General features: G+C 43.1%; 1 protein-coding gene across 4 annotated transcripts in view; it reads left to right on the forward strand.

The window, feature by feature from the left end:
* The first annotated feature begins 1,543 nt into the window (after positions 1 to 1,543).
* Positions 1,544 to 12,293, forward strand: part of FMN1 (formin 1) — a 447,127-nt gene continuing 436,377 nt past the window's right edge. For 2 of the 4 annotated variants that reach the window (XM_059056125.2, XM_067028908.1), the window contains exons 1-2: positions 1,544 to 1,644; positions 2,126 to 2,254. The gene's annotated coding sequence lies outside the window, so the exon portion shown is untranslated. The remainder of the gene's footprint in view (positions 1,645 to 2,125; positions 2,255 to 12,293) is intronic. The other 2 variants (XM_067028906.1, XM_067028907.1) reach the window with 2 other exon arrangements.

Here is a 12,293-nt window from a genome sequence, read left to right on the forward strand (position 1 = left end):
GAAATCGCAGTTTCAAGAAGTGTGAGAATTGGGTCCCTCAAGTATAGTTTTTCAGGTGAAAAAAACAAAACAAAACAAAAGCTTCAAAGTAATGAGTTGTCTTAATGCTCTTTGTTCTTCTTCTAATTGATAATAACGGGTTTTAAACAGAAATATTGATCTAGTATTGACTCTATTCCTAACTAATTATATGAACCTGGAACAATTATTTGCCCTCTCTGAGCCTCAGTGTTCTCATCTAAAAGGTGGAATTTACATGAGATAGATGTGTGGATTAAAGGAGACAACTATATATAAACTGCCTATTAGTGTTTGGCTAATATGAGTGAGAATATATCAAAGTGTCCATAAACTATTGTCTAGAAAAAAAAATTGAGGAAAAAGCTCACTTTAAAATATCTACCTATTTTTTTTCACATTTATTTATGATTTGAACAGAATATTACTTGTATAGAATCTGTTCAGGATAGATTTCTCTTCTACATGCCAGAAATTTTGCATTTATCAGGAAGTAGATTGAAGACAATGCCCTTTCTTGCCTACCTACTTGGAACAGACAGAAATGCTACCCAAATCACAGACCAAGTCACTGTATCATTAAGGCCTCAAATCCTCTTATAAAACGTTTGAAGGTGGTTCATTCCAGTAACGATTACACACTTACTTAGAGGAAAAACAGTTCACCTTGGCATCAAACTGTACACCGGTTAACTGCACAGAAACGGTGGCAACCAGATCTTGAACGCTAAGGTTTTCCAGCAAGCAGGTAGCTTCCATTGTGAGGCCCAGGCCTCTTGACATCTGGACTCAAACCTCTTTTCTTGGTTCACCAAGGCCCTAGCTCACACTTTCGCTCAAATCTGTTTAGCTCTAACTGCAAGTAGTCAAAGTAATTTACGTGCCACAGGTTCTGGCTAAAGAGCTATGTGGGGAGGAATTGGGAGTGTGAGGGAGACTAACATAAGAGTTTGTGTTTACGTGTGGATTCTGTTTCCTGAGTTTTCCTCCTTGGCTCCTTTTAGCACTTACGATCGAAAATAGCTAGGCTGGGGGTGCAAGGGTAGACGCCGCTGACCTGACCACGGGAGTGGAACAACCTTGCGGGGTCTACGAGGCGTGGGAATCTCAGGAGCGGTGGGAACCACGGACCTGCTCCTTTTCCCCCCATCGCTTCGAAGCAGTCCAGGGCATGTGCTCTGAGAGGCTCCCAGGAGCAGGCAAGCTCGGGGCCTGGGGCCGCGGATTGGTTGTTGCCTTGGCTGTCTACCTTAGACGTAGCCTTGCGACCACCACCTCCTAGCCGGCCGCCTGGATTTGCGTTGCCCGATAACCTCACCCCGCCCTAGCCAGGCTCAGCCGCTCTGCTGATAGAGCGCGGTCACCTCCCACCCCACTTTGCCATCCGCCCGCCCAGGAGCCGCTGTGCGTTCCCATTGGTCGTCAGCCCTGCCGATCAGTCCACAGCTTGCCTCCCCTAAACAGCCGGTCTGGCCGGCGAGTGCTAGGGAGGCGGGGCCTCGTGCTTGTGGGTGGGGTTGGGGCGGGGCCTCGAGGAAGGCCGGCGCGGCGGCGGCTTCAGGCTCTGGCTCTGGACTCGAGCGCAGCATCCTCGCTGCACCCACTACCACTGCTGCACTTGGTCAGGTAAAGAGAACCTTGTCTGTCCTGCTGGCGGTGTGCCCCTCCTCTTCTCCTTCCCGACCAAAGGTTGCCTGCTTCGCCTCCTGGGGCTTCAGGGCTCTCGGAAAGAGGCGTCGAATCTGTTTTGCCCGGCTACCTTATCTTCCTCCCCTTCCGCGTCCGTTTCTCCAGCTCCACAACTAAGAGGTTCTGAAGTGCGTTGTTGGTCCCTCCAGCCGGGTCTTCCTAACGCTCCTCACTGCAGAACTGTTAACTCCCAGCCCTCTTGACCCGCCAGGGCAGTCTCAGTCGCAGCTTGGCACAGGGCGGGTGGAAGGGCGAGTGGGGGAGGGAGGGATGCAGCGCTTTATTTTGAAGCTGGATGTGTTTAGTTCTGAGGGGGAATACTTCAGTGGGCTTGGTTTGGGAACGGAAGCTGCTTCATGGTTATGACTGGCAGTGACCAAAAGGATATCTATTGCTGCTTTGTGCTTATAATTTATAGGTGGCATTCACCATCACTGTTTTCTTCTTTCACCATCATCATCAACAACACCACGACCATCACCATCAACATTTCTCTTCCTCCATCAGAGCTCTCCAAGTTCTGCAAAAGCAGTCTCTGTTCAGGCATGTAAGTGCTGACCCCCAAATAATAAGCAATGACCTTGCCCCCCTGAGGTCAGAGCCAAGTCCTCCTTTAACTCAAGCACAGGTAGCTGGGAGCAGGGTGTGAATGGGAGGAGTTTCCTTATCCCCCTTTGCTGTTGAGATTGCCACAGAAAACCCTTTGTTTTAATCATTCACACTGCTGCTAGCTGACTCCTGAAGAGTTTGACACTGGCATTCATACACTCCGGAAGGGCAGAATGCAGAGTCCAGGACCAGTGGTACAGCCCTGTGCAGTATGGGTGCTTCAGTTATGGAGAGGTGAATGTCCAGACCCAAGCCTTTAAGAGGACCAGGTCAAGTAGTTTAATATCTGACTTTATTCCACAGTGGCTCTAGTTGTACTAAAGCGTGATCCATGTTTGCATATGGGGTATGTGCCATCATGTGCTGTGTGCCTTCTTGAGGGAATCTAAGTTCCTGGAGAGAGAGTTAGGTTGTGTTGTCTACAGCAAGTAGCATCTTATGGGCACACCATTGGTATTCAACAGCCGTTGCTCAGCTGTTCTTAGGGCTTACTACAAGATCATTTGGATCACAGGCTTATTAACCCTTATTCAGGAGGGAAAACAGTAAGGCTGAGAGTTGCATATCAGATTAACTGTCATTATGGAAGGAAGTACCTTAAAAGTATATAAAAGTCCCAGGTCTTCTTGGTCAATGATATCTAACCATTAGTCTCCTTTTTCTCAGTTGTGTTTATAGTGCAGTAGGACCCATGAATTAAATGCCTTTTGATATCTGCAGGAACAAAGGAGCAGTGGCTTCACTGGAGGGAAACAATGGATAAGAGTCAGAGGGCAATGTATCATAATGGTTAAACTCATAAACCTGTCACATGGGTTCAAGTCCTGGATCAGCCACTTACTAGTTGAGTGGGTTTTGGCAAATCACTTACCCTTTTGAATTTTAACTTCTTGTTTATAAATTGGGGATAATATTATGTGCCTTATAGAGGAAATTGTTGCTGAAATGCTTAGTAGTTCCTGGCACATAGTAAGTGGAGAATGAATGGTAACTCTTATTAGTAACACTTGCCAACAAGGGTAATAAAGGCCAGTGTTCTGTCCTTAAAATGTACATTTTTACCCCATTGTCTTTCTCCCTCCTTTTTTAAGTCTCAAAGATGATCCCAGTGGGTGATGGTAGTCTTGGGGGCCCTCCTAAGACTCTATCTTAGAGAGGTGGCATGTGTTTGGACAGATATTTCTCTCACCAGCTTGAGCAAATGCTTAGCAAGCTCTATTAAAATACGTTAAAGATGTAGCTTTAGAGAAGGTTTCTGGACTTCCGGGCCTGTCCTAGGCTGCTCCTTTCTCCGTGGGTGTTCAGTGCACTGACTTGGTAAATTGTGCTTTTTACAGAATCACTAGTGAATGCATTGGCTTCTGCCCAGAAGAAGCGAAACTACATCAAAAATGCCCCTGGTAATTGAAGAAACTCTAGCTTGCCAGCATGGAAGAATTTGTGTTTTACAATATTTTTATTCTCTAAGAATAATATGTTTTTCTTTGCCCATGTAGAAAACAGCAAGCAGTCACTGAACATCAGTGTGGTTCAATTTTCTTATATAGAAGGAGAGGTTAACAGTCTTATCTGCTCTTTGGGGATACTTTGAAATTTAGTGTATTCTCAATTATATTAGCCATGGTATTTTTTGTTGTGCAGGATGGAAACCCAGCAGAAAGAATTCTAAGCAAAAATGAGCATTTTTGGGTAGTATAACGGAGCCACAACCAGACTCTAAAGTCTTAGTGAGGAAGCTGGTCTGCCTCAGCTCCTGAGATTCAGATGCTTTTCTGGTTGCTAGCTTGTTTTCTGTCTCTTTGTCTCTATCTCTTTCGATTCTTTTATTTCTGCTCTTCTTTCACTGTCTTAGCCTTATTCCTTCCCATCACAGACCTTGTCCTCTCAGTGCCTTCATAAGCTCTAGATTCTCATCCATCTAGCTCTGTAACCTAAGGATAACCCCCTTCTCCTCTAGTTCCAAAGTGAATCCCAGGGAAGAACTGTGATCCATCAGTCCTCGGTCATAGACTTGATTAACTCTGTTTAGAATGAAGGTTTTGGCTAAGGGGATGGGGTCCCTTGGGTCCTATGGTTGTCTGAGGGTGGACCTCCTATCCTAGCCTTCCTTCCTCTTTAGACATAAAATTGGTAGAGCTGTCTCCAAAGGAGGGATATGGGTGGAATGAGAGCAGACTGAAACTTGATGTGATCATGGTAAACATCCTTGACAGAAGATTCAGAAACACTCCTCTCCTACCTCACATACGGTGCTTCAGTCATTTTATGTTAAAGCTTTGGACTCATACATGTCATCCCAGGCAGTGGTATTTTAGATGATCTTGCTTTAATGGTTTTCCTATTCAAACCTTACATGTATGATTGTGAAAATTTATCAGGGATATTTAATAATATGCAGTGATTCCACTGTTGTTAAATCGTGTTTGGGGATTACTCATAACCTCTCATTGGGACTTTGTTTAACAGGAGCTATTATTTTTAGAGTCACTGTGTTAAAAATCAGCTTTATTCTCAGCAGGTTCCAGCCTGTGGGTTCTTAAAGTTATAGGCACTAATCTGATTTGCTTGATCTTGTAGAGATGCTAAACCATGGGAATTGTATCCTCATATGGAGCAAATATGAGCTTGCACCAACAGGCTGGCCTTGGGAGGGAATTGAAACATCCCTGTGTTTAGTGTCTGCACAGAAGCGCTGACAAAGCAGTCATTTGTATGCCCTGTAATATAATTACTAAAGTGGGAAGATGGGAAGGAGGCTATGAACCACCTTACCTTGTCAACATATGAAATCAAGCCTCTGGGAAATGGACCATTCCCTCCCACTTAGGTTTCTCAAGATGTCTGGCTAGATGTATAATGAGTCCCTGAATAATCTGAATTTCTGTATTTCTTTAGGCTTTGAATATCTAATACCATAGTTACCTGTGGGGGTTGGGGAGGGGCAAGGGTTGGTCTCTCTTTAGGCTGCTTCAACTCACCACTTTCCTGAAATGCCCTCTGTAATTCACTGCTGCAAGAAGGGGGCAACTGGCTAGGTTTTCTGTTGTTGCTTTTTTTTTTTTTTTTTTAAACCAATTCATCTATTCCCTTACCTTAATTAAAACTGACCTGTATTGTATTCCATCTTGTTAGGGCTGTATCTATTTCTCCTTTCTCAAGTGTCATAGATCATTGTTAAAGACCAACATCTTTCAAATTAAGCACTTTTTACCTGAGTCACAGGCTATTGGGGGAAATATTTTGGAGGTAGACAGAACTTTTTTTTTTTAACAAGAGAAAAACAAACAGAAGTTTATTAGCATGTGCGTGGAGCTTACATGTGGGAGCACCCCAGACATGAGTAGCTCCAAGTGGTGGTTAGAAACTGGGCTTAAAATCGTTTTAGGCTAAAGGAAGAGGAGTTTGGGGCTTCTGGGTGCGGGAGGCAAGTTATGGGAAAGTGATCTGGAAAGGTATGGTAAACAACGGTTGTTTAGTAAGGTTTGTTATGTGGATTTCAGTCTGTGACTTCTCCATTGATAAGAGTTAAGAGTTCTCTTCAGGGCATGGGAGAAGGAGATGGCTTTTACAAATAGAAATCTCTTTTATAAATGTAAATTCCCTTTACAAAAGGAAAACTTGTGCACTGTTTTTATTTATTTATTTATTGGATATTGATTTGTTTCATGAGACTTATTTTATTTATTTATTTATTTATTTAACATCTTTCTTGGAGTATAATTGCTTTACAATGGTGTGTTAGTTTCTGCTGTATAACAAAGTGAATCAGTTATACATATGTTCCCATATCTCCTCCCTCTTGCGTCTCCCTCCCCGCTCCCTATCCCACCCCTCTAGGTGGTCACAGAGCACTAAGCTGATCTCCCTGTGCTATGCGGCTGCTTCTGTTTTTAGAGCTCTTCCTGCATCTGCTGCTACTCAGTGGTATTTAACTCAAAATAATCCATACGCCAAAGAGGCATATTTTGCAGTAGCATATTCTGGTATCCCTCATTCTGCCCGTTGAAACTTCCCTTTAAAAAAAAAAAAAAACCAATGGAATATTACTCAGCCATAAAAAGAAATGAAACTGAGTTATTTGTAATGAGATGGATAGACCTGGAGTCTGTCATACAGAGTGAAGTAAGTCAGGAGAAAAACAAATACCATATGCTAACACATATATATGGACGCTAAGAAAATAAAATGTCATGAAGAGATTAGTGGTAGGATGGGAATAAAACACAGACCTACTAGAGCATGGACTTGAGGATATGGGGAGGGGGAAGGGTAAGCTGTGACGAAGTAAGAGAGTGGCATGGACATATATACACTACCAAACGTAGGGTGGATAGCTAGTGGGAAGCAGCCGCATGGCACAGGGAGATCAGCTCGGTGCTTTGTGACCACCTAGAGGGGTGGGATAGGGAGGGTGGGAGGGAGGGTGACGCAAGAGGGAAGAGATATGGGAACATATGTATATGTATAACTGATTCACTTTGTTGTAAAGGAAAAACTAACACACTATTGTAAAACAGTTAGACTCCAATAAAGATGTTAAAATAAATAAATAAATAAAAAAAATTGGTTTTCTGTCCTTTTAAAAAAATCTATTTATTTATTTATTTTTGGCTGTGTTGGGCCTTCGTTTCTGTGCGAGGGCTTTCTCTAGTTGCGGCAAGTGGGGCCACTCTTCATCGTGGTGCACGGGCCTCTCACTACCGTGGCCTCTCCTGTGAAACTTCCCTTTTTCCAGGAAGTTTTATATCTCAACGTCGAGCTGATAGCTGTAGAGAGATTCTGGTTAGGGTTTGTAGGATAAGACATCTACAAAGGGAGAGAGAAAGCACAAACAACACCATAGATTGGGACAATCTACGAGAAAGCAACAAAGGACAGATTTCAGCCATTGCCCTAGCTCATTGAATCAGCCTCTCAGTCTTGAAACAGGTCAGTCCAGTTAAGCAGCTGTGTCTCATTTCAGGGGTTGGTGGTATAGATGGGAATAAGGTGCCCCCCTAAGTTAGGCCTCCCTGTGGTGTGAGAAATGAGGCACTTCGTAATGGGCTTTCACTGGGAACAGAAAGAAAACAAAAGCTTAATGGTGAGAACAAACTACAGACCCCGTTTTTGAGTCCAGCGGGCAGTTGGTCAAGAAGATTTCTAGATGCTGCGCTCAAAGCCTCCTTGATGGTGGACTGAGGACAGGTAGTGGCAATTTGATGAATTTCCTAGTTTACAGTTTCAGTGTCTCTGGTGATGGCATTGGGGTTTCCAATGAACATTCTGAGTACCCTATCCAGCAACTGGAATGAAAGTTGCGTAGGCAGGGCTTTTTAATATTCATGTGGGTCCTCAGAGTGTAGGCATTAAAGGATAAGTAGCAGATGCAGTCAGAAGGCTGACTGAGGGGCAGGGGTGTAGATAAGTCTGTAAATGTAGGGCAGGAGACACCATTATGTTGCTACTGTCAAGGTATTAATACCAACATCCCAGTAGGAGCGCTGTAGTGCGTGTTTTTGTGAAAGAAGCACAGAGAACACCTGCAGAGCAGTATTTAGCAATCCAAACAACAGAGCAGGGCGTGGCTGCTCTTCTTTTGCTGCAGTCGCCTTGTTTTTGCCCACAGGAGTGTCTGTCCACACTCATCCAGGCTCAGATGCTTTCTTCAGTGACTTCCTATGAGAAACACAGAAGGAAAAAGGTGGATGTTTCAGAGAGAGGGAGAAACTGTCTATTTATGGGTAGAAGCTCACCCCAGTGATCCACTCAGCATGGTAATTTTGGTCAACCATCAAGTTCCCCAAGCTTTGACATTTGCACAAAAGAAGTTCCAGTGAAATTCTCTGAAAGAACGACATCACCTGTGGACAAGAGAAAACCCTTCTGAGCAGCACATAGATGATCACGGTGCCGTCTCATGCTTTCTGAGAGCTCTTTCTGGTGTTCCGGTTTCTCTGAGTATTACAGAGCTGCTTTTTTGCTCTTCAGCATTGTAAAGATTGCTGAGCTAGGTTGGGGAAAGTATTTTGGAATGGCAGTTGCTGTCTTGACGTTGAATGATCTTTTGCTTCTGTGAGAATTACAGCAGGGCAAATGTAGTTATGTTGAATGTATTCAGTCCCTGGGATGCGGTAACTAAAATCTTGATTTGTCAGTGTTTTCAACGGGTACATTGCAGCTCTGATCTGCTGACTGACTGAAAGCTCATCCCTATGGTCTGAGCCCCGTGAGTACTAATGAAGTCAATGTCTCACCATTACCCCATGGAGCCATATAACTGGTTGATGCTCTATTCTGAGAAAACTGTTCTTAAACTCTGTTCAAAGAGCAGGCAGTGGATACGAATGTGCTCCTCTGTGTCCATCCTGTGCTTAATACAGGGGATTTAAGCTCCTTCCCTTGGTTACCTCTGTGCAGTAGGTAAGTGGTACTATGCCTCTTCGCTAGATGAGTGAATCAGGGCTAGGAGAGGTTACCATGCTTGCTTAAGGGTAAGGCTATAAATGGAACCTGGGTACTATTTACTCTACCTGCTGGACTTGCATTCCACCTTCTGTCTGTGCCCTCATAAGCCACAAAGAACATTCCTGGCTTTAGAATTTTTCAAACTTTCAAAGCAGAATAAACCATAAGTATAGTGCAGTATTCTGGGTATGGATTTAGTAAAAAGCGAGCGTTACTGTTTTTAGGCATTAAAATGATTATCCTTTCTCTTTTTAGTTAAAGGCAGCCACTTTAGAAAATTTTCTAAGCCTAGTTCATATTTGGAAAGCTTTGCACATACATTTTTAAAAGCCCACAGGTCTGCAGAAAACAGAATTCATCTGCAGAATTGGCATCCATGCTGTCCCCATTTGCCAATGTCCTCATCTCCTTTTATCTCTGTTTCTGAGGTAGCATCTTCTACTTCTACTACAGGAGATCAACCAGGCTTATGAATCCACCCTTTCCTACCCACCCAACCCCCAAATAAATATGAATAGAGTACATCACATGTAATAAGGGGCATTGTCCTTGTGTTAAGGTCACTTTCTGATTTGTCTTAAGCTGGTCCTGATTTCTTTTAAGCTCTGAAAACATAGGTTAATTTTAATTTTCACGATGATTTGAAGAACCAAAACTCCATGATACCCTAGTGTCGTTAAGGAAATTGACAGATTAAAAAAATAAACTTACTGTTTCCTCAAGAAGCATTCTCTTCTTTCTTACTCTACAAATCTTGTACCCAAGTTGTTCTCTAGGTAGGTGACAAGATATTTTTCTAGTTGTACAGTGGAGAAAGCTGAGACAGGGAGATAAAAAGTGACTTGGCCAAGGTCACTTATGGTCAGTCACACAGCCAAGAACAGATCCAGGTCACCTGACTCCCTGGGCTTTGTTCATTACATCAGTCAACCTCTCTTCAGGAAGAAATAGCCCTGCCCACCTCAAAAATGAAAGGATAGTCAACTCTAGGACTCAGTTTTGGGGGCTCGGTCTTTTTTAAAATATTATTTTGGGTTAAAACATACATCAATAACTGCTAAATTGCAGCACCGTTAGCAAGATTTAGGATCTTAACTAAGGCAGAATTAGTTAAGAAAAACAAAATTCTGTATCTGTGGTCAATAGAACTGTATTGTACACTTAACAATTTAAGAGGGTAGATCTCATGTTGTGTTCTTATCAAAATAAAGATAATATTGTAAAAAGATAAAGTTCTGGTATCATAGTCACAAATTGGGCAAGTGACAAAGCAAAAGGGGAGGTAGCTGAAGATTCCAAAGTGGTTGCTAGGGAGCTTGTGCTCAAACAACATCTGAGAAGGAAGAAATATACAGAAGAGGGGAGAAGGGATATGCTGTCTAAGACAACACTTATAGAGGTATGGCATGAACCCAGGAGAACAGCATCAGGAAAACCAAGGTCATGAACACAAGGATTGAAAAAAATTGCCAAGGCAGTTTTTAGGAGAGAAGGTTTTTAACACTGCAATCAGTGTATGATGTGTAGATCCTGCTGCTTGAATAAGATGAGGTCAGATTTCACAGAGAAGGAGGAAACAGAGCTACTCAATTCTCATGTTGCTCCTGTCTTTTCCATTCAAGTGTAGCGGATGAGAATCTCCATCTACAAAGAACAGGTATAAAAAATATCTCATCTCTTTATTTTTTTTTACAAACCATATTCCTGTCTGTTTCAAGCCTCTTCCTTCTGGGAAGGTGAAAGACTTATTCTCAGTCCTTCTTAGGGTCCTAGACACATATTCCCAGAGTTGTGTCAAGGCTCCCGGGAGCTGACACAGTGGGGCAGCATGGGGAGAGGGGACCCTCTGGTCGCTGAGACATCTGACCACACAGGTTACACTGTAGCACCCAGTGTTTCTGCTCACGGGGTTCTCTCAGTTGCTGTTGCCCAGGTCATCTTTAGTCCGCAGAATTATTTTGGTGACAATCCTATGGTTCCTTCTGCCTTGGTGTACCACACACAGCTCAGGGGCTTGTGCCCTCCCTGGGGACACTGCCAGGAAGCAGGGCCTGGATCCCTCCTCCTTCAGGATGCATAAGCCTACCTCTCTCCTTTGCCAACAGCCATCAGGGCTAATCCTCCATGTTTCTCCCAGAATCTCCATGTCCATAAACCTCATTCCTTTTTACCTCCTTCAAGCAATTCCCTATGTTCTTCTAAGTGTTTGGGATTGTGGAAAACAAAATCCAGAAGTATTCTAAGGCTGTTTCTCTTGTTCTCCTTGCCATGTGTCTCTCCTGATGCAATGAACACCAATTCTGATACCTGCCTTACTGGGGGAGGTCAAGCAAAAGGGGAAAATATAAGGAGAAAAGAAAAAGGAACATAGATTAATATCTCTGAATATTACTTTCCTTTAGAAGGACTGTAATTTGGGGTATCTGTCTTGTTCTCATTCATTTTCCTTTCTCTGAAAATGACCCCAATGAATATACAAGCATGGGCTCCATATACACAAGACCATGTCCCTGGTCAGGACTGCTTAAATCAGGGATAGAAATCTGATCCAAGCTGGCCCAGTTGGAGTCTCTTCCCCAAGAATTAGAGTTTAGGATTGAAGGGTGGCACTGACTAGGAGTGAGTGGATTTAAGTCACAGAGAAGTGCTCCAAGGATGGCCCTCAGAGCGCTGTCCCAGTGGATGTTGGAAGGCTCTGCTTCCTGTTCTTCCTGCCCTTGGCTTTTCTCCTCTTTCTCTGATTTCACGAAATTGCCCATGAATTTCATGAAATTGGATATGCTTCTCTTCTTGTTAAGGTAGCCAAAATCAGTTTCAGTTGCTTGCAACCAGGAGTAATTTAAGAGTGCTCTTCAAAATTGCAGAGGCAGAGAAACATGGTGAAGGGGAAACTGAAACTCAAGATAGACAAAGAGATAGTAAGATAGAATCTAGGTATTTAAGATGTGTTCATCTAATGATTTAAAGTGACCGTTGCAAGAGTTACATTTGTAATCCCAGAACAACTTGCGGCATTTTTTGAGGAGCCGTTTTTAACTGCGTGCACGGCTTTGTAGTGGAACCTTTGGCACACTAAAGAACAGTCAGATGGTATGCAAGGTTTTCAAGGATGAAAGTGTTTCCATTTGAGGGCTTCTTGAAAAGACTAGGGTGGTTTACTCAGGGTGAGATGTCTCAGGAAACAGAACTGGCTTTCAAGTGCTTAAAGGACTATTGGAATAGAAGTTGAATTTACTCATTTCAGCTCTGGAAGTAAGAACAAGTATCCACAGAAGGATATTAATGGAAATGGATTTTAACTCAGAGTAAGGGGATTTTTTTTTTTTTTTTTTTAACATTTGGAGCTGTCTGGCATGCTATGAGATTTCCTTGTAGGGTAGAGAACAATTTGCCATAGAAGAGTTCAAGTTGAGATTGGATGGCTATTCACAAAGGTTACGATGAAAGAGAGAAACCAGAATTGGGATGGAACGGATAACTTCTAAATTTCCTTTAAATCCAAGATTCCATCATTTTTCCATAACTCCTCG

This window comes from Kogia breviceps, chromosome 3, assembly GCF_026419965.1.
Source record: "Kogia breviceps isolate mKogBre1 chromosome 3, mKogBre1 haplotype 1, whole genome shotgun sequence".
NCBI classification, from domain to species: Eukaryota; Metazoa; Chordata; class Mammalia; order Artiodactyla; family Physeteridae; genus Kogia; species Kogia breviceps.